Source organism: Chiloscyllium punctatum, chromosome 10 (assembly GCF_047496795.1).
Source record: "Chiloscyllium punctatum isolate Juve2018m chromosome 10, sChiPun1.3, whole genome shotgun sequence".
Classification (NCBI taxonomy): Eukaryota; Metazoa; Chordata; class Chondrichthyes; order Orectolobiformes; family Hemiscylliidae; genus Chiloscyllium; species Chiloscyllium punctatum.
This window is the reverse complement of record NC_092748.1, coordinates 56042728-56066861: the sequence shown is the minus strand read 5'-3', so window position 1 is coordinate 56066861 and position 24134 is coordinate 56042728. Positions and strand designations below refer to the sequence as shown.

Sequence of the window (24134 nt, the reverse complement as noted above, 5' to 3'; positions counted from 1 at the left end):
ATGGCTGTCGATTTATTTCAACCATGCTTTCCACTAGTGAATTAAAACATGTAACATTACAAGCCACATGACAGGTATTTTGATCATGGAGGTAGAAATGAGAGGATTGAAGTCAACAAAGGATTGAAGAGTAGCACTATGATTTGCTGGAAGCAAAAGCTGGTGGTGAACTGCTTGCTGAGGTCCTTTGAAAGATTTGGCAACCAAGCAAAGCATTGTGCTTGTGATGTAATTGAGAAATACACCATGATGCATGAGGAAGGAATAAACTACTAAAATCCTCATAAATCACAAGTGCAGAGTTCAATTTTACTGATTATCAACTGTCAGATAAGTTTCATGAAATTGTATTCATAGCACAGCAAAAATAACATTACTACTTTCTAAAGGGCAGAAAGCTAAATGATCTGTAGGTCTTTAATTATGGCAAATGCAAAATTGTTTGAAATTAACTGTTATCATTAACCAGCCAGTCTGCTTCATAAGTATATAACTACTTTCAAACTAAGAGGATATTATTTCTTTTTGCATCAATGAACAGCTTTTCTGCTGAGAAATTCCAGTCAAGCTTATTGAAAATGTCCACATGCTCAAAATTTTTCAAGACTACTGCTTTGAATGTCAAGTTCCCACAACCTCACCAAAGTCATCTGTACCACGAAAATACCAATTTTTAAATTTTGAAGTCAGATTCTTTGTTTTCTCGCTCAGAACAATTTAGCACTTAGCATAGATAACAGGAAAAATAGGAGTAGGAATAGGCCATTCAGCCCTTTAGGACTGCTCTGTTATTCAACATAATCACAGGTGATCATTCAATTCAGTACCCTGTTCCCGTTTTCTCCACCTTTGATCCCTTTAGTTCTCAGAACTATGTCCTACTTGAGCAGCTTCTGAAACAGCACAAGTTTGTAATGTGCAGGGGAGAACAGAAATAGTAGCTCCTGTCGCAGTTCAGAGCTGGTAGATGCCAGTATGATAACACAGTGTTCTCATCTGCAGTAACTGCTGGCTGTTTGAGGAACTTTGGAATGGAGTTGATGAGCTAGTGTGACAGCAACAGACACTGTGACACATTAGAGAGGGGAAAAGAAACCTGGACACTGTTTCATGAGACAGGTATAGATATCCAGTATTTAGTTTCAGAGAAGTCTCAGTAAAATAGGTATGAGGTTCTTGCTCCTGGTATGGATGAGACAGACAGACTGCAGGGAAGATGAGTGAACTGACCACAGCACAGTGGTCCAGAGGTCCATTCAAGTTGGGGGAGGTAAAATTTAGCAGTATCAGAGGATAGCATAGTTGGAGCAATGGATATAGCTCTCTGCAGCAAAGACAAAATGTCTCAAAAGGTAATGATATTGTCAACTTGATGCCAATGTTCAGGATATCTTGCTGGGCTGTAGGGCAACTTGGATTGGGAGGAGAAGGATCCACTTGTGTGCTACATAACAAGGTGGAATAGGGAAGAGGTTCTGACGTGGGATTACAAGCAGCTTGGGGTTCATTTAAAGCACAGAACCAAAAATATAATAACTTCTGAATTATTACCAGATCATGTGCAAATTGGTAGAAAAGAGCAAAGGTCATTGCATCACTCAGATACTGTTGTGGAGAAATGGACTCCAATTCATGGGGCATTGACGCCAGAACTGGGGAAAAGACAGATCAGTTCTGTTTGGATGGGCTTCATTTGAATCATACTGGGCCTGATGTGCTGGTGAATTGTATAACTAGGCCTCAAACTGATTAGTTGACAGGACAGTTCAATTGAAGATAATCAAAATAAAAATGATCAAAAAGAAAAGGAAGGGTATGGGTGCAGGGTTGAGAAAATATGAACAATAATCAATGTGTGACAAGAAGGGGCAGAGAATACACACAGTAGTGTAGCAGAAATCAGAAATAATAGAAGTCAAGGCTAAAGGCTCTCTATCTGAATGCACACTGCATTTTTAAGTAGGTAGAGGACTTGCTGACACAAATAAAATGAATGAGTTGATACTATTGCAAAGACATGGATTTAGGGAGACCAACACTGGGAATTCAACATTCAAGGATATTTGACGCTGTGGAAAAATCGGTAATAAAGGAAAAGGAGGTGGGTAGTAGTATTAATAAAGGAAGGTTTCAGTACAGTAGTGAGTAGTAATATAGGTGCCACAAAAATGGAACTAAGTAATCGGGGGCAAGAAGTCATGGGTGGAAATCATCAATAGGACCACAAAGAGCTGTCTCCCTACAGGGCAAGGTATAAATTGAGAAATAATGGAGACACGTAAGAAGGGTACTACAATTGTTATGCATGGGTTTAATCTGTATATTGACTGGTCAAATCAGATGGACAAGAATAACGTGGAAGAAGAATTGTAGAATGCAGCCAGGGATTACTTCTTGGAGCAGTATGATACTCAACCTACCTATTTTAGATCAGCTGCTTTAGATCTAGTAATGTGTAATGAGATAAGATTAATGATCCTCTAGAGGGTGGCAATCAAATGTGATGGAACTTTAAATTTAGTTTGAGGGACAGAAACTAGGTCTTAAAGCAGTGTCCTCAACTTAAATAAGGGCAATTACAGACGTATGAATAAAAAGTTGTCCAAAGCAGGCTGGGAATGAGACCAAGTGGATAGTTAGTGATGAGCAGTGGCAGACATTGAAGCAGATAGTTCATAATGTTCACAAGAATTTATTCCAGGCAAAATAAAGGATGAATCACTTGGTTATCTAAGGCTTGAAGGAGAGTATCTGATCAAAAACTAATAATTGTGAAGAAGCAAATACTAATGGTAGGCCATCAAATTGCTTTCCATTTTAGAAACCAGCAGATGAATGAATAAGCTAAGAGGGGGGAAAGAAGTCATCATGAAAGTAAAAAAAAAGCAATAAATATAAAAACAAACAGCAAGAACTTCTCCGAGTATATAAAAAGAGAGTAGCTAAAGTAAATGTGGGACTCAGAGAATGCAACTGGGAAAATAATAACTGTACAGGGAAATGTCAAATAACTTATAACAATATTTTTTATTGGTCTTCACAGTGGAGGACACTAAATTCCAAATATAACAGATAAGCAAGGCGCTAATGGAGGAAAGATCATATAATTGTATCTATCTTAAGGGACAAAAATATCTGATAAATGAATGGAATGAAAGGTAGATACGTCACCAACACCTGATGACCTGCATCCACCAAATTTAAAGGAAATGGCTATAGAGACAGTGGAGGCATTGATCATAATATACTACAGAGACAGTGGAGGCATTGATCATAATATACTACAGGGTTCTAGCTGATTGGAGAAATGACATACACCTGCTCAAGAAGGAAGGGATATAGAAAACAGTAAGCCATGGGCCAATTAGCCTAAAATCTGTTGTTATAAAACTGCTCGAGTTGATTATTAAGAAATAGCAGCACATTTAGAAGAAATTAACTCAAACAGAGTCAACGTGGCTTGTGAAAAGCAAATTTATCAAATTTGTGAGAACTCTTTGAGGATATAATATGCAGAATTGATAAAGCTGAAATTTGTAAATGTCATGTATTTGGATTTCTGGATGGCATTCAATAAAGGCGCCATACAAAAAGCTTTGCACAAGATAGGAGCTCGCCGTATTGGGGGTAATGTATTAGTATAAATTAAAATTGTTTAATACATGGAAGACAAGAGTCAGGATTAAAAGCTCTTTTTCAGGTCGTAAAGATGAATCTAGTGGAATGCCACAAAGATCAGTCCTAGGGCCTCAATTATTTACTGTCTATATTATCGATTTCGAGGAAGGTAGAGTATAAAATCTACACATTTGCTCATGATAGAAAAATAGGTGGGACTGTATTCTGTTATGAGGATATAAAGAACCTGCAAGGTATAGATAAGTTGAACGGCTGAGCACAAACCTGGAAAATGGAGTTTAATGTAGGAAAGCGAGATGTGGAGGGAAAAAAAAATCAAAAATGAACAGAACATTCTGGGTCTTCTTATGCATTAAACACAAAAGTTAGCATGCAGGTATAGCACATAATTAAGGCAAATTCAATTTTGGCCTTTATTGTTAGGGATAATGTGGAGGTGCCGGTGATGGACTAGGGTGAACAAGGCTAGAAGTCACAAGACACGAGGTTATAGTCCAACAGTTTTACTTGAAACCCCAAGTTTTCAGAGAACTGCTCCTTCACCTGACAAAGAAACAGCGTTCAAAAGCTTGCTATTTCAAATAAACCTGTTGGATCATAACCTGGTGTCGTCTGACTTCTAACATATAGTGTTAGGGGGTGAAACTTAAAATTAAATTTGTCACTACAGGGTACTGGTGAGACTGCACCCGGAGTACTGTGTAGAATTTTGGTCCCTGAATTTAAGGAAGGATATATTGGCATTGGATTCAGACTGATTCTTTTGATGACGAGGTAGACTCATCAAGAATGGCTAAACAAATTAGATGTTTAAGCATTAGAGTTTAGAAGAATGAGCGGTGATCTTACTAAGACATAAGATTCTGAAGGGGCTTGACCGGTTAGACGTTAAAAGAATGTTTTCACTTGTAATGGAACTCTTAACAGTGGATCATAGTTACCGAATAAGGGAATACTCATTTAAAACTGACATATGTAAAAAGTATTTCTTGCAGAGTGTAGTGAATGGCTGGAATATTCTATCCCAGAGTTGTGGAGGCTAAATCAATGAAAGTATTTAAAGAGGTGGTAATATACATTTTTGAAATCTCAGGAAGTTCAGGCTATGAGAAGCTAGCGTAAAGGAGGAGTTAAAGCCTGGGGCAAATCGGCCATGATATTACTGACTAACAGGCAGGCTTCATAGCCAAATGGCTTACTCCTATGTTTTTATGTTCTTTGTATAAGCTGAGGTTTGATAATGGGATGTTGGTTCAAATAAAGTTGAATTAAGCCCTGAGGACTTGTTTCCTTTCTCCAAACCTGAATAACTGAGTCAACACACAGTGCCAACACAAGGGTGGAGTTTTCGCTAACCATTTTGTATGATAGTCTTTATTTTCTGTAAAGTCTTTCTTGGATTAACTATATTTAACAAGCATAAACTACCACAGAATAAACTGATGCCTATCTTGTTGGATTCCTGCAATGTGATGAGTGACTTGGCAAAGGGTTTTTAAATTTATATATAGGGTGTAGGTTTGCTCGCTGAGCTGTAGGTTTGATATTCAGATGTTTCATTACCTGGCTAGGTAACATCATCAGTGGCACCCTCCAAGTGAAGCGAAGCTGTTGACTCCTGCTTTCTATTTATATCTTGCAAATTTATATATATAAAATCTACATGGTAACTGATATAATTAAGTGTGAAAGAAGCTCTGCAAACCCTTTGATTTGCTTTCCAATCTTCTGTTGAATACCTCCTGCAGGATTTCTTTGTTGACTTCAAATGGTCAACAGAATTATCAGAGCTCTCCAGTCAGATTATCATGTGTATTAGGAACAAAGCACATTATCCAAGAACGCTGTGCAAGTATACACTGGTTGTCAGTCATGACTTGGAGATGCCAGTGTTGGGCTGGAGTGTGCAAAGTTAAAAATCACAACACCAGGTTATAGTCCAACAGGTTTAATTGGAAGCACACAAGCTTTCGGAGTGACGCTCCTTCATCAGATGGTTGTGGAGGACACAATTGTAAGGCACAGAATTTATAGCAAAAATTTACCGTGTGATGTAACTGAAATTATACATCGAAAAATACCTTGACACTCTGGTGAGTCTTTCATCTGTTCGAATACCATGATAGTTTCGCTTCTTTCATGTGTAAATCACAAAACCTTTTTTTTTAAAAAGCTGCATTCTCAGGTTAACTGTAACAATTGGTGCTAGCTAGACGATATATTGAAAGTGTTAGCCCCCGTGTTCTGTCTGTGCTATGATGTTTAGATTGATTCTAATCTAAAAAGTGAGATACAGAGTTTTACATGAATTTGTGCAGTTTTTCACCAAAATACAATGTAACTCTGTTAAGTATAAATTCACCCCACAGAATATGTGTGCGCATGTGGGTGTGTATGTGTGTCTGTCTGGGTTGGGGGTTGAGTGTATATGTGTGTGTAGTGAGTGTAGAGTGTCTTAAGTCTGTGAGGGTGTGCAGGTGAGTGTGTGTGTGTGTGTCTGGGGTGGGGGGTTGTGAGTGTCTGTGAGAGAGAGCGTATATGTGTGTGCATGAGTGTAGAGCTGTCTAAGTCTCTGAGAGGATGCCTGTGAGAGTGTGCACCTGTCTGTCTGTAAGGGTGTGTATGAGTGTCTGTGTGTAGGAGCATCTGTGTGTGTGTACATAGTAGTCATGATTTGGAGATGCCGGTATTGGACTGGGGTGTACAAAGTTAAAATTCACAACACCAGGTTATAGTCCAACTGATTTAATTGGAAGCACACTAACTTTCGGAGCGACGCTCCTTCATCAGGTGATCACCTGGTGAAGGAGTGTCGCTCTGAAAGCTTGTGCACTTCCAATTAAACCTGTTGGACTAAAACTGGTGTATAGTGTAATGGTGGTCACCTGTAGTGTGACATGAACCTAAGGCCCTCCCTATGGGTATGGAACTTAGCTATCAGCCTCTGCTCGGCCACTTTTCACTGATGCCTATCCTGAAGTCCGTCTTGGAGGATGGTCACCCGAAGGTCCGAGGTCGAATGTCCTGGACTGCTGAAGTGTTCCCCAACTGGGAGGGAACACTCCAGTCTGTCGTCAGTGCTTGCTGTCACTTACATCATCTTCTACCACATAGTTTTGGATGCAAAGAGAATTCTGCACATGGAACTAGGTTTACCATTCATGTACATCATACAGTCAGAGAATGATGCACAGAAAAAGGCATTTTTCTACATCATGTTAACACTGGTTATCAAATATTTATCTACTTCAATTCCATTTCGCAGCACTTAGCTCAAAGTATTGTGTGCATGATATTTCAAAGTGTACATCCAAATGCGACTTGAATGTTGTGATGATTCCCAGTTCTATCATCCTTTCAGGCAATAAGTTCCACATGTCCATGATGCACTGGATCCTTTAAATCCCCTCTAAACCTGTGCCCCTTACCTAAATCTAAGCCCTCAGTAATAACATTTCATCAAGGGGGAAAGCTTCTTCATATCTAAACCATCTATACCACTCATGATTTTGTACACTCTCAGCCTTCTCTGCTCCAAGGCAATTAACCTTAGCCTCTCTTTATAGCTGAAATGTTCCAGCCCGGGCAACATCCTGAAGCATCTTCTCTACACCTTCTCAAGTGCAATCATGTGCTTCCTTTTCATGCAATGGTCAGAACTACACAATTTTCTTGCTGTGACCTAACTATCATTTCATATAGCTCCATCACAACCTTCTTGCTCTTGTACTTAGTGCTTCAATTAATAAATGCAGATATCCCATATGCCTGAACTATGCAATAACCTGCCTGTTGCCTTCAGAGATCTCTGCACATGCATATCAAGGTCACTCTGATACTCTGTACATCCTAATGTCCTACCATTCATTACATACCTCTTTTCTTGTTAGTCTTCCCAAAACATATCACCCCTCACTTCTCAGGGTTAAACTCCAAGCATCTTTCTGACCAGCGCATCAGCATCATCTTCTAGATAACATACAAATCTGGGGAATTTTCACCCACTAAAACAGTTAATAATACCTTCCTCCCAAAGCCAATTTATTCAAGTTTATCACAGTCTCCTTCCCTAATTTCCACACCTACTTTTGCACTAGCGAATACAAATGCGAGCGCTCATTCAAAACATCACCTACATCTTCTGCTTCCACACACAGATTCCCATTTTGGTCCCTAATCATCCCTGTTCTTTCCCTGGTTACCTCTTTCCCCAAATCTACTCAAAGTACCTTCCAATTTTCCTTTATTTTACCCAGAAATGTATATTTATGCGCCCTCTACACTCTCCTAGTTTCCTCCCATGTATTTTCTATACTCATCCAAGTCTTTGTCTTTAGCCCTTGATATCTCCCTTCTTTTCCTCAGCCAATCATGTAAATTCCTCCGACACACAGGGTTCCTAGGACTCGAGCAATATTTTTCTTTCCTAATGTATCAATCTATCAATTTCTACCTTAAGCATACTCAAAAGACTGAGCTTCCACAGGCCTTTGTGATAGAGAATTCCAAACACCTACAACCACCTGAGTAAAAGATACTCCTCGTCTCGATCCTAAGTAGTCCTCACCTTATTTTTAAATTGTGCCCTTTGGTTCTGGGCACTACAACTAGAGGAAATGTCTTACCTGCATTTATTGTGTCTATTTATTTAGACATTTTGTGAATTTAACGGAGATCACCTCATTCCTCAAAACTACAGGCCCAGTTTGTCCAACCTTTCTTCAGAGGACAGTCCCATCATTCTGAGATCGAATCTGAAGAACCTTCATTGCACTCTCTCTATGGCAATAGTAATCTTTCGGGAGGTTACATTCCTCTATGTGTGGTCCAACCAAGCATCTTTACAATTGAAGCAACATTTCACCACTCCTGTACTGAAATCCTCTTGCAACAAAAGCCGTCATTCCATTAGACTTCCTAGTAACTTGCAGCAACTGCATCTTATCCTTCAGTGATTAATCAACAAGGGCACCTAGATGTCTTTTGTACATCTACAGTCTTTCCAACCTTTTAAATTTAAAGGAACACTCGATATATCTGTTCCTTCTTCCAACGCAGATAACTTCTCATTTTCCCACACATTTTATTTGTCATGTTCTTGCCCACCCACTGCACCTGGCCAATACTAGATTAGACTACTTACAATGTGGACACAGGCCCTTTGGCCCAACAAGTCCACCACGACCCTCCGAAGAGCAACCCATCCAGACCCATTCCCCTACATTTACCCTTTCACCTAACACTACTGGCAATTTAGCATGGCTTAACTTGCACAGCTTTGGACTGTAGGAGGAAACCAGAGCACCCGGAGGAAACCCTCGCAGACACGGGGAGAATGTGCAAACTCCACACAGACAGTTGCCTGAGGCGGGAATTGAACCCGGGTCTCTGGCACAGAGACAGCAGTGCTAACCACTATGCCACCATGCCACCCTCTGAAGCTGCTGTACATCATCCTCAAAACATACATTTCCACTTAGCTTTTTAACTTCCACAAATTCAGAAATATTACACTTTATCTCAATATCCAAATCATTGATGCATAATATGAGCAGCTGGGCCCCAAGTACTGATTTGAAACGATATTTAGTACTGCATTCCATAATGGTCTTCATACCACATTAAAAAAAAAGAGGCACAGAAAAGGACAAAAACAAGAATTATGAGGATGAGACAAAAAGAAAGTATCAACAGGCTGAGTTTGAACAAATGACCTATTAGATGTCTTCAATTATTTGAAAGGTTTTGATGGAACATGCACAGAATACTTCCACTCATGGGAAAGATGCACCCAGATGCTATCAATACAAAATAGTCACCAATAATTCTAATATGGAATTCAGAAGAAACTTCTTTACCCAAAAAGAGCGGTGGGTAAGTGTAAATGGTTCTGATAGATAAGAGTTGAAGTAAATAGTATTGATACATTTGAATGGAACATGACAAACATAGGAGAGAGAAGGATATAGAGGATTACAATGATAGTTTAGAGGAAAGAATGAGTGGAAGTTCCAACTGTTAAACAGATGCTAAGAGCAAGAAAGAAATAAAGGAGTTATGATGATAATTTAGAGGAAGAAATTTGAAAGGAAGAAAAACAGTACAGCATAAACTTACTTATTTACAAGGTGTGGACATTTATTGGCCATCCCTAATTGCCCTTGAAAAGGTAATGATGCACAGGTTTCTTAAACTGTTGAATTCCATGGTGGGTAGTACACCATAGGAAGGGATTGTCAGGATTTTGATTCAGCCAGAAGTGAAGAGAAAGCAAAGCAACATAATTCTGAGTCAGGATGGTGTAAGGGGAACTTGCAGGTGATGGTGCACCCTGCATTTGCTTTCCCTGTCCCTATAGGTTTTAAAGGTCCTAGGTTCTAAATGCATCTTGGTGAACTGCTACATTGTATCTTGTAGATAGTACACAATGTAGGCTCTGCGAATCACTACTGAAGGAATGAATGGTGGATGGGGTGGATGATGTCCTGGATGATGTCATGCCTCAAGAATATTGTTAGAACTGCACTCATCTCAACGAATGGAAAGTTTTCTATCACACTACTGACCTGTATTTTGTAGATGGTACTGAGTCAAGAACTTACCACAAAATTCCTGGCCTGATCTGATCTTGTAGCCAATGTATTTATATGGCTGGTCTGGTTCAGTATTTGATGAATGGTATGTTAATTGTGGCAGATTTAGTGATGGTATGCCTTTGATTGTCAAGTGGAAATTCTCAGATTCTCTCCTGGCACTTAAGTGCAAGTAAACTTAGTGCCACACATCAGTACAAATTTAGATATTGTCCAGGTGGAATGTAAAGGGACTGCTTCAATATCTGAGGAGTTGCCAGTAATTCTGAACATTGGTGCAAATGGGCTGATTCGGTGCCTGTGCATCTCATGTAAATGCAAGCAGGCAGGAAAGAGGGAAAATTAATGCAAGAAACGAGATGGTAGCAGAGAGAGGCAAGACTCTGCAATATAACTGAAAGTCCATGCCAATGGGAAAAGTGGATCTTAAAAGGATCACTTGCTCATTGCACTTGTAGATAACAGAATAAATGAGAATTGATAATATTTGGAAAGGAATGTAACATTAGCTCCAAACCTAGCACTGGAACTGAATTTTCAATCAGCAAGCAACTCTGCTATTGTTCCACTAGGTGGCAGTGAATAATAAATGTCTGTCTATGTCACTTGACAGCAAGACAAATGTCCAGAAACCAATTTATACGCTGAGGCATGAGTCAGCCTCAACTTCCAGTCTAACCAACTTTTTACCAATACTGCTACAATTTTGGTACCCACAGTCTTGTGTTTCATACAGAAGCATTTTTCAGACCAACCCAATCCTTTACTAAAAGACATTTTAGGTCTCATCCAGGTCTACTGAAGGACCCTTTGAAGGCCTCTCCCATAAAGGTGCATTTTCACATACTAGAAGCATCCCCAAAGACTAGAATTCCAACTCACGGGAGGAGATTCCAATACAACCAAATGACAAAATGAAAACACAGCAAGGAAGACTCTTTTCTGGTCTTGAATTCATCACCATTATGTTATGTGATGATACGACGGCTTTAAGAGGTGTATTTTGTCCTTTTCACTTAATGAAGGAAAGTTGAGAGAGAGAGGTACTGAGCAGTTTGCTCAAGGCAATAAAGTAAACAGCTTATGAGGCTTTTTAAAAAACAGTTGGAACAATAGAAGCAGCCTGCATGGGTGGGGTAAAACTTCCACAGAACGCAGATTTTTTGTTTTAGCTTTCTTCAGTTGCTGAGGTCTTGAAGCTAGATGTGGAAGCTTTTATTCTTCTAGCTTAAAGCTGGGGCTCTCTTCCTGCTGCTAGAATTGCATGTGAGACCATCTTTTTTATTGAATTTGCCAAGTGTGTTTAGAGGATGTTATTATATTGGAATGGTTAATTAGTAGTAGTTAATATATTATTTTCCTAAGCATTTCAATAGTTACAGCTAAGCCAATTCTTTTCTTTCTATATTGTCTGTATTTTAACTGTAGTTTGAGCAATTTAATTGCATCTGGAACACAACACACTACACTTACCTTTAAAGTAAGAATACATTGGGTCTAAAATTTTTTTGAGGGGATTTAATCTAATATTTCCAAATATGTTTTGAGGGGATTTAGACCGGGCCATAACAGTTAATGTCTCTTATAGGTATTATTTCCAACTGATGGCATTGCTTTAGACTTCTTTCTACCTTTGCAAATATTTTTCTTTTCCTCACTTTTCCCAGTATCCTTCTGTTCATATCCTTTGCCTTATCCTCTGACCCATCCTGTCATTTTTCCTTCTCAGCATTTCACAACTTTAGTCCAGCTGTTCCACCCTTCTATCCTCAACAGAATTAGTCCTGATTTCCTTTTGACATAATCTTGCCCCGGTGTACACCTCTTGTCCAACATACTGTAACTTTGTTAATTTAAAATATTAAACCAGAAAGGAATAGATAGGGAACCAAAAAAGTAGCTAGAATAGAATTAATAATAAATCATTGAGCACATATGATAACAATCCTGGAATTCCTTTCCAAACAACAGAGTGCATCTCCTTCTCCGTGGACTGCAGTGGTTCAAGAAGGCAACTCACCACCACCTTTTCAAGGACATCTAGAGTGTGAATAAACGCTGACCTAACCAGCCCTGCCCAACATCCATGAAAAAACTGAAAATAATTCCTGAATGATTAAGATAAAATGATAAAATCAGTTTGTTCATAAATTAAAGTTCAAAAGCTTTTAAAGCATGTCCAATTGTGTGCAGCCAAAAGAACCAGCTTAATTTTAAGAACCTCCTTGAAATCTCTCAAATGAGTGCAATTAGTGGAACCCATAATGGCAATTAATTTGATTTGGACTGCGGCCAATTTTGGGGGATAGCACCATTATTCAACACACTGCTTCTAAACCAGTGCAAAAGATCTCAAACTCTATTTGTGTTGGAGATCATTTTTACCCTACAGTCTTTTGTGCTGTTGTAGAAACATTGCGCTAGATATTGGCACTGCTCCCAAAATTGGCCACAGTCCAAATTAAGTTAATAAGCATTAAATTTCAGCTTTTGTCAATGTGATTTATCTGAAGTTGATCAAACCAATACAAAAGATTACAGAAACTCTTTGTACCAGGTGCGATTTTTTTAGCTAAATTCGTTGCACTGATTTGTCTGATTTCAGACAAATTCCATTGAATAAAACAGTGCAACTTAAGCCCAAGCTCATTCAACACTTCTCAATTGGTACACCTTACAAATTATCTTGTGGTCCATCCTCAACTTAACTATCCTCAACAATGTGGTAAATACTTAGTACTGTTAGTTACATTTCTTTTTTTATAAAATATTTTCATTAAGAAAAAATAGATTTTTAAATATTACAACAAATACAAAACAATGCAATTCAAAGCAGTACAAAAATAGTACAAAACTAAACCTAAATAATAAAAAAAATTCCCCAACGCACCCTCCTATACAAATGTATAAACATATATAGAGAAATATAAAATTTTAAAAAAACCTAAACTAGCTATTTAACTGACTAAATAAATACCTAACAACAAACAAATAAATAGTAATAACTCAGCCCAGCCAAACAAAACACTCATACATTCACAGTTCCTCCTCCCTGGATATTGGACTCAGGAAACACAATTGTTACAGCTATATAAAAGCCCTTGTTAGTGTGGCAGATAAATCTGTGTCCAGGTATTTCAAAAAGGGTTGCCATGTCTTGTAAAAATTCTCAGTTTTGTGGTGTACCATATTTGTGAGCAAATCCAGGGGAATATGCTCCATAACAATCTTCCGCCAACCCAACAGGTCTGGGGGGTTTTCTGATATCCAACCTAGCAAGATATTCTTCCTTGCACAGGATATAAGAATATTGAAAAGTTTTGCCTTATGCGAGTCTGCAGGAAATACAATGGGTAGGCCCAAAAGGAGCGAAATAGGGTCTTTCTCCACCCCTACACCTAAAATCCTCTCCATTGCACCCACCACAGGGCTACAATATGTTTGAAGCCTGTCACAAGACCAAAGACAATGGGTAAGAGTACCCGTACAGACCTTGCACTTGGGGCATGCTGAAGATACCCCTGGTTTAAATTTTGACAAACAGTCTGGGGCTAAGTGGACCCTGTGGAGAATCTTCAACTGTAAAGCATGGGTCCTATTGCAAATTGATATCTTCCTTGCATTCTCCCAAATATCCTCCCGTGCCTCTGAAGAAACTTCAGCACCCAGCTCTCTTTCCCACATCTTGCAGAGTCAATCAGACTCATCTGAGGTAGCACCCCCACTTGGTGATATAGAATACAGAGAGAGTGTACGCTTAGCCCTTAGTACCCCTCTTTCTATGTCAGATTTGTAGGGATCAGTCAAAAGTGTGGCCCTTTTTTGAATAAAATCCCTAACTTGAAAAAACAAAAGAGGATTCTATTAGGTAACTCGTACTTCCGTACTAACTGATCGAAGGACATCATTACATCTCCCTCAAATAAATCACCCATGCAAGATATACCCCTAGCTGCCCAACGTTTAAATCCTGAATCTATCATGCCCAGTTGAAAACTCTGCATACCCACTAAAGGTGTAAACAATGATGTTTTGCCAATATTACCTTCCCTCTGCCGAATTGCCCTCCATGCTTTAACAGAATTGATGACTATTGGGTTATGGCAATATTCCCTAACTGTCCTCACCTTGTCCAAAAACAGCAAACTGGTAAGAGGGCACCTTGCCTGGGAGGCTTCCATATCTAGCCATATTGAAAGAGGTCCCCACAAACCCAATCACTTACGTAGGTCAAAAGTGAGCTTAATTGGTAATTTTTAATGCCTGGAAGGTCTACTCCCCCCAATCTGTGAGGCAACTGCAGTTTGGCTAATTTAATGAGGGGCCGTTTATGGTGCCAGATAAAGGAGCTGAACCACTCAGTCTCCTGAGTGTTTGTTTATTGAAAATCAGGGGGAGCATCCGTATAGGGTATAGCAAACGAGGGAAGATATTCACCTTAATAAGCCCTATCCGACCCAACCAGGAGACTGGAAGTGCCTCCCAGCTTTGGAGATCTTGTTTAATCTTTTCAAATAATTGAGTAAAATTGGCTTTGAACAGCCAATCCAGAACTGGAGTAATGAATATGCCCAAATACACAAAACCCCCCTGTGACCACCTAAATGGGAATCTATAGTCACTCTCAAGAGCCAACTCTTTCGTAAGACCACCTATAGGCATAGTCTCTGATTTAGCAAAATTCGTCTTATACCCTGAAAAAGCGCCAAACGCGTGAACGCATTGTATCAGGCAAGGCACTGAAACTTCTGGATTTGTCAAGAAAAATTAGAACCTCATCTGCGTACAGCGAGATCTTCTGTAATTTTGACCCCACTTTTGGAGCTGATATATTGAGATCCCCACGAATGGCCTCTACCAACGGTTCAATCACCAACGTAAAAAGTAATGGTGAAAGGGGACAGCCCTGCCGGCTGCCTCTAGAAATATTAAAATTGCTTGATCGTACCCAGTTGGTAATGATCGCAGCGAGAGGTACACTGTAGAGAACCTTTACCCATCTTATGAAAACTTTGCACAGACCAAACCAGTCTAGAGTATAGAAAAGGTACGGCCACTCAACTCTGTCAAATGCCTTCTCTGCATCTAAAGAAAATCACCAATCCCTGTATTGACTGCTGTCGGCATGCTTGAATTACGTTAAGCAGCCTCCTAATGTTATTGGAGGATCTGCGACCCTTTATGAAGCCAGTCTGATCCTCTTTAATAATAGAAGGTAACACAGTCTCCAGCCATAATGCAAGAGCCTTAGAAAGGATCTTAAGGTCCACATTTAAGAGTGAGATGGGCCTGTATGAAGCACAGTCTTCTGGATCCTTCCCTTTTTTAAGGATAAGTGAAATATTGGCGCCTCTCAGAGATGGTGAGAGACAAACATGACTGTATGAATCATTAAACATATTCAGCATCGGGCCTGACAGTATACTTATAAATTCCGTATAGAATTCACTGGGAAGTCCATCAGGACCGGGCGCCTTTCCACTCTGAAGCTGCCTCACAGCTTCCTGCACTTCTTGCTCTGATAATGGGGCATTGAGAAAGGTCTGTTGTTCGGGAGTCACACCCGGGTGCTTCAGATCTCTAAAAAAGGATTCCATTTTGGCCTGCCCCTCCTCACAATTCTCAGACTGATATAACTTAGAGTAGAATCTCTGGAACGCCACATTAATCTTTTTAGAATCACATATTAGGTTCCCAGACCCTTTCCTAATCGCTGTAATGGTTTGTGGGGCACTTCTCTTTCTGGCAAGGTATGCTAAGTATTTGCCTGGCTTGTCACCATGCTCATATAACCTTTGCTTTCCTTCTTTGCCGTCTACGTGAGCATAGAATTTAGTGCAGACCGCAGTGCCGTAAATCCTCTGTAGTTTGACCAACGAGGGTCTGTCAAAATAGGCCTTCTCGGCTGCCTTCAATCGTGCTTCAAGGAGACGTTGCTGCTCGCCCTTCTACCGCTTCCTACTTGTGGAATATGAAATAACTAACCCTCTGGCATAAGCTTTGGCAGTTTCCCAGAGAACAGATGAGCTATCAACCAACCCTATGTTGATGTCTAGGAATGCCTGAAATTCCCTCAAGGAACACTCCACAAACTCGCTGTCCATGAGAATAAAGCGGTCCATTCGCCAGTACCCTGAATCCACTGTAACATCCTTAACTTCAACCATGAGGTACACTGGACAATGATTAGAGATGGCAATATTACCAATCGTACAGGATGCCACCAGATCCAGGATTACCGTAGGGGTCAGAAAAAAAAATCAAAGTTTGGGAGAAGATTTGTAGCTTGGGTGCTTGTTGTTATGGTTCTGTTCGCCGAGCTGGGAATTTGTGTTGCAAGCGTTTCGTCCCCTCTCTGGGTGACATCCTCAGTGCTTGGGAGCCTCCTGTGAAGCGCTTCTGTGATGTTTCCTCCGGCATTTATAGTGGCTTGTCTCTGCCGCTTCCGGTTGTCAGTTCCAGCTGTCTGCTGCAGTGGCCGGTATATTGGGTCCAGGTCGGTGTGTTTGTTGATAGAATTTGTGGATGAGTGCCATGCCTCTAGGAATTCCCTGGCTGTTCTCTGTTTGGCTTGCCCTATAATAGTAGTGTTGTCCCAGTCAAATTTAAATCAATCCTCGTGTGACATCTGTGCGGATTGGAGAAAACGTGAAATCCCTACCTGTAGGGTGGAGACACCTCCAGACATCCACCAATCCTAATTCCCCACACAAACCCAATACCTGTTTAGTTTGTGCAGAGGATATCGAGGGACCTTTAGGCAACCTGTCTACTGTGGGGTCCATGAGGCAGTTATAATCTCCCCCTATAATGATGTGCCGAGACTTGAGACTTATCAGTTTAGAAAATGCATCTACCAAGAATTTCAGAGGATGAGCTGGGGGACAATAAACATTTAAAATGCCATATTCTTCCCCATTTATCAAGGCTTTAAGAATTACAAACCTCCCATATGTGTCTTTAACACATTCCAACAATTTAAATGAGAGATTTTTCCTTACCAATATAGCCACTCCCCTACTTCTGGTATTAAATAATGAAAAATAAACTTGGTCAAAGCCATTCTGCTGTAATTTCAGATGCTCCTTGTCATCCAAATGTGTCTCTTGTAACAAAGCAATACGCACCTTCTCCTTTCCAAGACTCAAGAGTACCTTCTTCCTCTTAATTGGTGAGTGACTTCCCTTGATATTCCAGGTACACCATTTAATCAAATCATTAGCCATAATCTTCTGCAATTACGTTTAAATTCCAGAGAGGAGGAACCCAAACCACAAATTGCTGAGCCCTAGCATCGCATGATCCATCAAATATAAAAACTACATAAACTAAAACCACTGCATTTAAACAAACATACAAAATTATTAAAAATAAAAAAAAACAGAAAACAAACCAACATATAAAGCACCAATAGCGCCGAGTCGGGGAACTAACCCCCTGCCCGGAGGGGGCAACTACCTGTTCCGAACTGCCCATAAATAGGCATCTAACCATCTCAACCACCTTCACTTCTCCCAGCTACAGCCCCATCGCAAGCACAAGCTAAAAAGAATAAACACCCCATAGAATATCAATATGAATAAAAAAAACATTCTTTTATTAAAAAAGGGGGAATAAATACCCCACCCATCCTTTAGTATGTCCTAACTTAGAAATTTAAAATGTACATCTTAACCACCACCAGAGATAGTTTGAACCAAATTATCATCAATAGAGGAAAAAAAGGGGGGAAAAACAAAGCTCCAACCGGATTTCCTCCATTTCTTTTACAGAATGATAAATGCATACCCAAGCAACAATATTTATACATACTACAATTGTTTAAATTAGGTTAGTTTGTCCACAAAGTCTCTTGCCTTTTCCGATGTGTCAAAGAGATGCATGGATCCATCTAAGGTGATCCGAAGCACTGCCGGACATCTCAGGGAGTACTGAATCCCAAGCTCCTTCAATCTTCTCCTGACACCATCATACAATTTTCATTTCTGGATCACCGCTGCTGAAAAGTCATGATCTTAGAACCCTCGTAAATTAAGACCTTTGGATCCTTCCCCTGGAGTCTGGAAGCCTCCATGACTCTCTCCTTACCCCGGTAATGATGGAACCGCACCAGGAAAGGATGAGGGCGTTGACCCAGACCCGACCTCCGTGCTGTTACCCAGTGAGCCCTCTCTATCTTCAATCCTCTCGTGCCAGTCTCCAAGTCAAGGAATTTCGGAAGCCAGTCTTTAACAAATTCCGCAGGCTGCTCACCTTCCTTACCCTCAGGCAGACCGATGATCCGAATGTTTTTTCTCCTGCCCCTGTTTTCAAGATCATCCACTTGGTCACACAAATTACGAACCTGCGTCTTCAGGGCTTGAATCTCTTCCTTGAATGAACTGGCATCAGCTTCCACCACTGTGACCCTGTGCTCCACCTCATCCGTCCTCTTCTCCAGGTCTCCCAGCTGCTGCTCATGCTTCTGCAGCATGAGAGAGACTGGAGCCAGCTTCTCTTCAATCTGTTTCCCCAACATCTCGCGAGATTTCGAGAGCTGGTTTACTAGGTCCTGGAGAGTAATCTGCTCTGAGGCTGCTGCAGGCCTGGCCTCGGATGCTCCTCCTCCCTTTTTAGCCATTTCTGGACAGCTGAAAATACAGGTAAGTCAATTTTTAAAATGTTTCTTGGGCTCCACGATCTTTCCAACACCTCAAGAAATCCTGATGACCTGGGTTGGGTGGGTTAAAGGACTGTCCTGCTCCTGCTGCGATGCGAAGCTCTGCAGTGTGATCTTCTCAGATCACCACCATCTTAGATCCCCCCATTAGTTACATTTCTAACTCAGGTCAAGTAAAATCTTTGCACTACCTATAAAACTTTATTTAGTTCACTGAATTTTCCTGTTGAAAATGTATTGCTTTTTGTTCTCATCCAGAAGCTCACCTTTACACTGACGTTTGTTGACTACTCTACATTGCAGTTAATAAAGAATCAATGGTTTATTGCTTCAATTGTGTTCACCCTTTTTATTTGCATCACTAAATCTTCAAGCCATTCCAGACACACAACTACAACTCACTGGTTCCACACATTTCTAGATATGATAGGCATCATCCAAACACCTAGTCAAAAATAATCTGTGCTCTCTCTTGAAAAAAGCATCACACAGCAGAAGAGAAAGCCAGATAACCTGATCCTTCTCTAATTCTGAATGCTGTGGTGGAAATGGTCCATGCAATAACAGACAGCAGTGGCAGAGAACTTGTAGTATCTGGTCCAATGGAGGCCATCCCAGATAGTAGTAAGTTACAGCTTTCTGTGCCATCCCTTGATTGTCATCCTGAAAAGTGCCATGAAATAGAAGCCACAAATGGTGAGTTTTGGGGCCTCTTAATTTACTACCCACCCTACTTCATTTAGCTGTCTATAATTCTTCTGTGCTGTAAGACAGCCAGAAAGCATACGCAAAATGGCACAAGGAAGATGATAGCTTGGAAGAAACACCATCATTTGACCCAACACTTGCAACAAACAGCTCTCACACTGCCATGCATGAATTGTTTTGGTTGAAAATCGAGATATGCATGAGATGAGTCACCAGAATGACGGAGCTGCTGCCAGGACAGGAGGATTAAACATCTCATCTGCAAACGCCCGAGGGAAAGCTCACACACTAGTTCAGCTGCAGTTGACTCAGATGAAAATCACACTGGGGGCAGATTACAGACCACTAATGAACATACACCCATGATGAATGAACATACACCCATGATGCTTGGACACTGGCAAGGCTAAGAGATGGTCTTCAGTCTCTGGCGAGGTGCATGGTGGAATCCAGTTCCAGCATGTCACACGGAATTCTGTGGAAAATGCGGTGGGCACCAACAAACATGTGCAGTGTCTGACAGCCACTTCCCCACAGAGGCCTGCTGATTGCTGCAATGAAAGCTTAGACAGATTTCAGGAGATCTCTGGTTGCTGCCATGCAGGCTGTTACCATCAGTTGCCATGATGGGTGCAGATTTCAGTGCTCATCTGGACACACAGATTGTCACAGCAGTTCTGCAATGTGCTGTGCAGCAGATGACTGAAAGAGCTGAGGTGTTGTGCCATGGGAATGACAGTGGTAATACAGACCACAGATATCCATTATCCTCTCAGGATGACAGCATTTGAGTTCCTGCCACTATCATGCCAGCAGTGCCTTTGAATCTGCCAGCTAAAACTGTCACCACACATGCTAAGACGCTGCAGTCTGCAGCTGGGTCCTCAAAGTATGAAGCTACTCAGCAGACTCCACCAGACATGCTATCACCATCGCATAGCAGCACTCAATTAAGAGAAGCACCAAAATGTAGGTATTAAGAGAATAGATATTAGGTTCTTTTTGTATCGTTACTGTGTGCTGGATAAAGTTGAGTGAACTACAGAACTAAGTCAATTTTGCTTGCTTAAAACCTCATATTTCAAAAGGGAGTGAAAACTGTGTTCTGCTTAGTAACTGACCAGTTGTATTATTCATGCATTTCATCAGCTTGTCATGAAGTCTTTCTTTCAACCTCCAAGGACACATGGGAAGCACATTACTCCACTATGTGCAAACTGGTCAGTGGTGGCTCCTACTTTTACAAACAAGGAGTTTATTGGATCAATTGCTGCACTGTTTTATTTTTCTCATTGCACAAATGTTAATACTCTGATTGAAACTGCAATGAAAAGCACTTTGCAATTTTGTAAAAGCGATGCACAAGCTAACTGTTCATCACGACAGATAGATGGGATTATGCTTGCACACAAAAGTGTTGAATTTTCAGTTTGAGAATCTCTCATCAGAACAGGAACAGATGAAAGCTTTATAACAGGATTTAACAAATACAGAGGCAGAGTAAAGGGATGGTAGACAAAGAAAAGATACGATAGGGTGGAAGGCAAAAGAGATTGTGAGACAAAAGGAATTGTGATATTAGGCAAAAGGAGATGGCATTGGGACAAGTAAAGCAACAAAGAATGGGTCAAAGGAGGTGTAAATGAAAATAGAATAATTAATAGCTGCCATCCGGAGAAAAGGGAGCAGAGGTCACAATCTGATATTGTTGAATTTCACTGTGTAAACTTTTGAAGTGGCAACCTAACCCTCAAAAATCATTCATGATACAGTGTTCACTTTTCCTAATTACTCTACAGCATTTTTGAAGAGCTACATTAATTAGGGAAGGATCTTGCTGTGACTTTAGTCAATAACTTTTGACACAGGAAAGAATATAATTACTTCAATTTTTGGCTAGAGTTCAAATTCTGTATAATGACTTTAATTTATTTTCACTTTAGGGGCTTTATGAACACCCTTCACTGCACAGACTTGAGTTCCTTAAGATTTTTATGTAACTGTTCCTATGAATATAAATTTATAGAATCAATCTTTCCTGTACAAATGCAAGACTTTGATCAGTGAACATGCTACTTCACTGTAAACCATAATTGGTGCAACCATGACAATGCTGAGTATCACAAGGTGAGCAACAAAAGACGGCATTTCAAACTGTCGACAGCCCATCTTCATAATGCAGAAGCAGAGCAGATACATTTTACCCAGTAAATGAGCATTAAGGTCTCAAGGTCCCTTCAATGAGTGACATCAAATCTGACAAAGACTGACTTAGAGAAAAAACTATTAAGAGGCACTGTGTTGGGTGCAAACAGTCAATTCCACAGGCATAGTGTCATACTTGTGTCTCCAGCTTTCAAGTGAGATGGAAAATACCTTCTGGCTGATTTGACATCATCTCTTAGGTGACTATTACCATTGAGTTAGACACAAGTCTGAAATCATATCAGAATCATTGTAAAATATTAATAACTGTGTTATTAACTATTCTGTTGACTTCATTGATTATTCTTAGTAATAGTTACTTAATTTGTTTCAGAACTAACATGAAATCTTGATTCTTGAAACTTTTGTTTAAAAAGCCAACAGATCGATGTAATAAAGGCAAAGAAAATAAGTTTAAAATTTAAAACAATAATAGGGCCTATAGGAATCAATGGCTTTGTAAATTACATAATTGTTGCATTGAATTAATCTAAAGTCTGCAGGCAATATTGAAAACATAGATGGATATGTCAATGGCAAATATTCCAAATGATGCCAACAATGATAATAGTGACAAGAAAGTCACTTTAAGCACTAATGCACACAAATACAAATTTTCAAATGCCGTACAGGTGTCAGGAACAATTTATTTGTAGAAAGGGCCAATATATTAATAGCTTATAGATAACACAGCTGAAATATGCGTTTCTGGAAAAGCGCAGGTCAGGCAGCATCCAAGGAGCAGGAGAATCGACGTTTCGAGCATAAGCCCTTCTTCAGGAATTGGATGCTGCCTGACCTGCTGTGCTTTTCCAGCAACACATTTTTCAGCTCTGATCTCCAGCATCTGCAGTCCTCACTTTCTCCTATACTTAACACACAATTGAACACAAATGTAAAATTCAGTTGTCTACAGTGCACATAGAAAATTCATTATCTACAATCAACTTGAACCTTACAAAGTTACACAATGGGATTTCTTCTGATAAATATAAATTACTTGCATTTATAATTACTAAGAAATAATATAAAATTAACTTTCAAATAGTCCATAGATTAACAATTTAAACAGTTGTATGAAAAAAAACACTGCTCATTACGGAATCTCAGTTTGAAAATTTGAACTTGTATCATCTTGTTTGTAAAGTGAGTTTTAGAATTAAGATCACAGGATTCAGCAGACTTAGTTGTAACCCTATCTGTTCTAACTTTTCCTTCTACAATTAACTTCTAATGTTCATTTTAAAAATTTAGCAAACAAGACTAGGATACGGTATAGAATCAACCTTGGAGATAGCACATATCAGCATGGATTAGGCTTGGCCACTGATTGGTCACCTCCACACTGCAGAAAGTTAACTAAAGCAAAGAGGAACTTTAACCCTATGACCCAGCAGCAAGTCCGCAAAAGCAAATCGGTAAGACAAGTTACAACCATAGAATCCTGACAGTGCAAAAGCAGGCCATTTGGTCCATCGAGTCCACACTGACCCTCCGAAGAGCATTCCACTCAGACTTACTCTATCTCTGCAACCCTGCCTTTCCCATTACTAATCTAAATAGCCTGCACATCCCTGGACACTATGGGCAATTTAGTATGGCCAATCCACCTAACTTGCACATCTTTGGACTTTGGGAGGAAACCGGAGCACCCAGAGAAAACCCACGCAGACACTGGGAAAATGTGCAAACTCCACACAGACAGTCCCGAGGGTGGAACTGAACCCAGGTGCTGTGAGGCAGCAGTGCTAACGACTGAGCCACTGTGATGACCCAATCTGGAGGGAAAAATCATGGGTCACAGATGTTAAGCAAAATCCCATGCTTTTAACTGATAGCTAGAGCTTGATCAGCGAGATCTGAAAAAGGATTGCTCCCGGAGAGAAGCCACACCACGAGTGCCTGCTTGGGAGGGAACCACGGGGATACTGACTGAAGCAAAGAACAGAAAACTGACTGGAACAGTAAAGTTCAAATTGGAAGACCATTTTCAGTGAGGAGCCATATCATGACTGTCTGATTGGTGGGATACCATGAATACATTGCCCAGAAGAAACCAACTCAACTCTTTTGAAGTTCTTTTCTCACTGAACTTCGTACAGCTGCTCACAGGAATTTAGCATATTTAGAGATCAGAACTACTAGCCTGAGATTCAAATACTCTGAGTCCAGCCACACGGATATCATCCTCCTCTCTTTAACCCAATATCTACCTCTAATTCTAACCTTTTATGTTGTTCGTCAGGTTTAAATGCCAGTTTAGGGGGTTTTGCGATTATAATTGGGGTATTTAGCAGTGGTTTCAAAAACATGCGTTGTTTCCATTCCCA

The 24134-nt window shown here is 40.2% G+C and overlaps 1 protein-coding gene across 1 annotated transcript in view; it reads right to left on the bottom strand.

Annotated features, from left to right (window-relative positions):
- Positions 1-24134, bottom strand: part of ola1 (Obg-like ATPase 1) — a 216548-nt gene that overhangs the window by 27118 nt on the left and 165296 nt on the right. The gene's annotated exons all lie outside the window — the stretch shown is intronic.